The sequence below is a fragment of the Ursus maritimus genome, unplaced genomic scaffold (genome assembly GCF_017311325.1).
Source record: "Ursus maritimus isolate PB19 unplaced genomic scaffold, ASM1731132v1 scaffold_32, whole genome shotgun sequence".
Lineage (NCBI taxonomy): Eukaryota > Metazoa > Chordata > Mammalia > Carnivora > Ursidae > Ursus > Ursus maritimus.
Genome location: NW_024425786.1, coordinates 18,199,633 through 18,203,208, shown reverse-complemented (window position 1 = coordinate 18,203,208; position 3,576 = coordinate 18,199,633). Strand labels below are relative to the sequence as shown.

At 46.6% G+C, this 3,576-nt stretch overlaps 1 non-coding gene across 1 annotated transcript; it reads right to left on the bottom strand.

The window, feature by feature from the left end:
• Nucleotides 1-3,201: 3,201 nt before the first annotated feature.
• On the bottom strand, nt 3,202-3,274 carry TRNAE-CUC. The gene has a single exon. It is a non-coding gene; the product is annotated as a tRNA-Glu (tRNA).
• Between the last annotated feature and the right edge of the window lie 302 nt (nt 3,275-3,576).

The following is a 3,576-nucleotide window of genomic DNA, read 5'->3' as shown; positions in this document are numbered from 1 at the left end:
TAATTCATCTTTCATCACCTATGCATTTTTTCTCTGGAAGGACACACAAGAAATTACTAGCAGTAACAATTACCTCCCTGAGAGGAGAACTGGCTCACAGGGGACAGGGGCGCCCTTGTTTACTATACGCTGTTTTGTTTTCTAACTGAAAAAGTCTGTCCTTGGGTATGTATTACTTATTCAAAAATTGGTTTTAAAAAGAAATAAACAGGGGCGCCTGGGTGGCTCAGTTGGTTAAGTGTCTGCCTTCAGCTCAGGTCGTGATCCTGGAGTCTGCTTCTTCCTCTGCCCCTCACCTCGCTTGTGCTCTCTCTCTCTCTCTCGCCAATAAATAAATAAAATCTTTACAGAAAGAAAGAAAGAAAGAAAGAAAGAAAGAAAGAAAGAAAGAAAGAAAGAGGGAAAAAAGAAAGAAAAGGAGAGAGGGAAGGAGGAAGGGAGGGAGAAAGAAAGAAAGAAAGAAAGAAAGAAAGAAAGAAAGAAAGAAAGAAAGAAAGAAACGGGGGCACCTGGGTTGCTCAGTCCTTAAGCGTCTGCCTTTAGCTCAGGGCGTGATCCCAGGGTCCTAGGATCAAGCCCGGCATCAGGCTCCCTTCTCCGCTATGAGCCTGCTTCTTCCTCTCCCACTCCCCCTGCTTGTGTTCCCTCTCTCGCTGGCTGTCTCTATCTCTGTCAAATAAATAAATAAAATCTTTAAAAAAAAAAAGAACAAACGAACGAATGTACAAACAAAAGAAAGAAAGAAAGAAAAAGGAAAAGAAGGAAAGAAAGTTGAAAGAGCATTTTGAGTGCAATTAAGACTAAAGCTGTGGACAGGTGCCTTTCCACTTCTGCAGGAGGGAGCTATGTGACCTCGAGCAGGGCGCATGCTGTCACCAGCTTGGTTTCCCATTTGGCCACACAGTGAGGTGGGAGCAGGAGAACCCAGGTCTCCTTGCTTTCAGCTCTTTTCCACTGACTGCATCCAGCTCCCTCCCTTCAAGGACTGGACTTGAGGGTGGTGACCCAGCCTCTGATTCCGGCTCTTTCTCTCTCTCTCTCACTCTCTCTCTCACACACTGTATTAAAACCGTTTGGGTGCAATGCACATCTGCTTCCCTGGGAGCAGAAACCCTACCCGCAGCCCCTTCCTGCCCTGCTCGCCTGGAGACTGTCTCGTCTTAGGAAAGTTACAGGTTTCATTTTGTCCCTTGGAAGCCGCAGCGGCCAGGAAGGGAACCCGAGTTGACTCGGAGCCAGGGCCTTAATTGGATTGGATCCCTGTGGAGGCCATTAGCCTCTTGCTGCAGCTTGGCAGGGAGGAAATATTTCCTCCCTCACCCCAGTCCCCCCTTGCACACGCCCCAGCCAAGATCTTCAATGGCTTACCACCCAAATAAGGTCCTGTATTAAGTTTCCAATTATTATGACTCTCCCTTCCGTTTGAGCAAGTTTTTTACCGTTTCCAGGCACTAGCAAACACTAAGTATTGTGAAGAGTCTCGTTTGATCTCTTTAGTCACTCGTGCCATACCTTTTTACTGCGGGCCTACTGTGTGCAGGCACTGTTCCAGGCTCAGGTCAGACAGCAACTTGGCTTTCACGAAGATTACATTTTATTTGGGGAGACAGACAATAAACCAATTCCCAGCACAATTCACCTATGTGCAGAGGTAACAAGAGCTACTGTGGAGAACAAAACAGAGTCAGGGGATGGGGACGGGTGCTGGGGGCAGGGAGTAGGAACAGCCTCTCTGATAAAGTGACATTTGAGTAAAGACCTGAAGGAAGTGGGACAATATCCAGGCAAACAGCGCTCTGGGCAGAGAGAACAGCAAGTACCAAGGCACTGAGGCAGGGATTTCCTCAGCGTGTTGGAGAAACGGTAAAGAGGCAGCTGAGAAATCAAAGCTCCAGCCAGTTTGGTGACCTGTTTGCTGACAGTTCAGTGGCTCTTATCCACTCCTCTGCCTAGTGAACACTGAAAAGTAGCAGAGGGCTTAGAAAAGCTTATTTAGCTGGGTAACAGAAATCATCCCAGGATGATAAATAACTCACGCACAAAACAAAACACAGCAGCAACAACAACAAAAAAACAACATTTATGAAGATATCCTTGGTTACGGTAACCACACACACACACACACACACAAATATATATATATATACACACCATTAATCATTAGAAGGAAAAAGTAGTATTTGTTGGCTGAATACTGTGCTTGTAACACTGTACATTGAGCTTTCAATATGGGGAAAGTATGACTCAGGGAAGACACATGACTTGCTTAAGCCCACATAGCCAGGGGTTTAAACTCAGGTCCAATGATATGCCTGTCTCCCCTGTGGCCCATGAGCACTGTGAGAGCAAGTCCGTGTCTGCCCTTTTTACCCTGGCACAAAGCACAGGGCCTGGCCTGGAGTCAAGGCTGAAATTAATGTTGATTAAATGGTTGGTGATCTCTATCTTCAAAGCCTGTTCTGACTCTAATACACCCCTTTGCTTCCCTGTTAAAATGTGATCCATCTAATTGTGGAAATATTCTGCAACTGTCAAAAGTGATTGTTTGCTTAAATAAGACATCGTTCATCCATATAATGGAATAATACACAGGCATTAAAAGTGAGGTTGAGGGCTGTCGCGAATAGGTCTGCTGACAGGGGCTGGGCACCAGGGTGATGGCCTTCTGTACCTCAGCTCGGTGCCGCCAGCTACTCCCTTAGCCCACACCCCACGCCTACTTCACCCCGGCTCCAGCTTCCTCGTCAACCCTAACAGCAGCCTGGAGGCTCAGGAATAATAGTCATCATCATCGTCATTAGCACCATTATTATTATTACATCTTACACTATTTTTAGAGGTTTACAGGACACTTAATATCTGCCTGATTGAGTGGATTGTGAATACAATTTCATTTAATACCTACAACCTCCTGTAATACCTATAATATCTACAACCTGACTTGAGTATTATTATTATTATTTTTATTTTTAAAGATTTTATTTATTTATTTGACAGAGAGAGACAGCCAGCGAGAGAGGGAACACAAGCAGGGGGAGTGGGAGAGGAAGAAGCAGGCTCCCAGTGGAGGAGCCTGATGTGGGGCTCGATCTCAGGACTCCAGGATCAAGACCTGAGCTGAAGGCAGACGCTTAATGACTGAGCCACCCAGGCTCCGCGAGTATTATTTTTTTTAAAGATGGTATTTCTAAGCAATCTCTATACCCGGTGTGGGGCTTGAACTCACAACCCTGAGGTCGAGAGTCACATGCTCTACCGACTGAGCCAGCCGGGCACCCCTGAGTTGAGTTTTATTATTGCTCCCCATTTTGCAGAGAACACAGGCTTAGAGAGATTAAGTCACTTGCCTAAGTCCAATAGCCGGTAAATGAGCAGCAGAGCTGAGATTTGAACCCAAGGCTATTCTGACCCAGAGGGCACTCTGTGCCACACTGCTCTGCCCCTCTCCCATCACCCGCAGCCATCCTGTGGGCAGTACCCTGCGGTCAGCACCCTGTGGCCAGCAGTGTTCCGCTACATGCCTGCTCTGCCCTGTGACCTTTGATCTGACAGTATGCATACAGTCTTCCAACATAG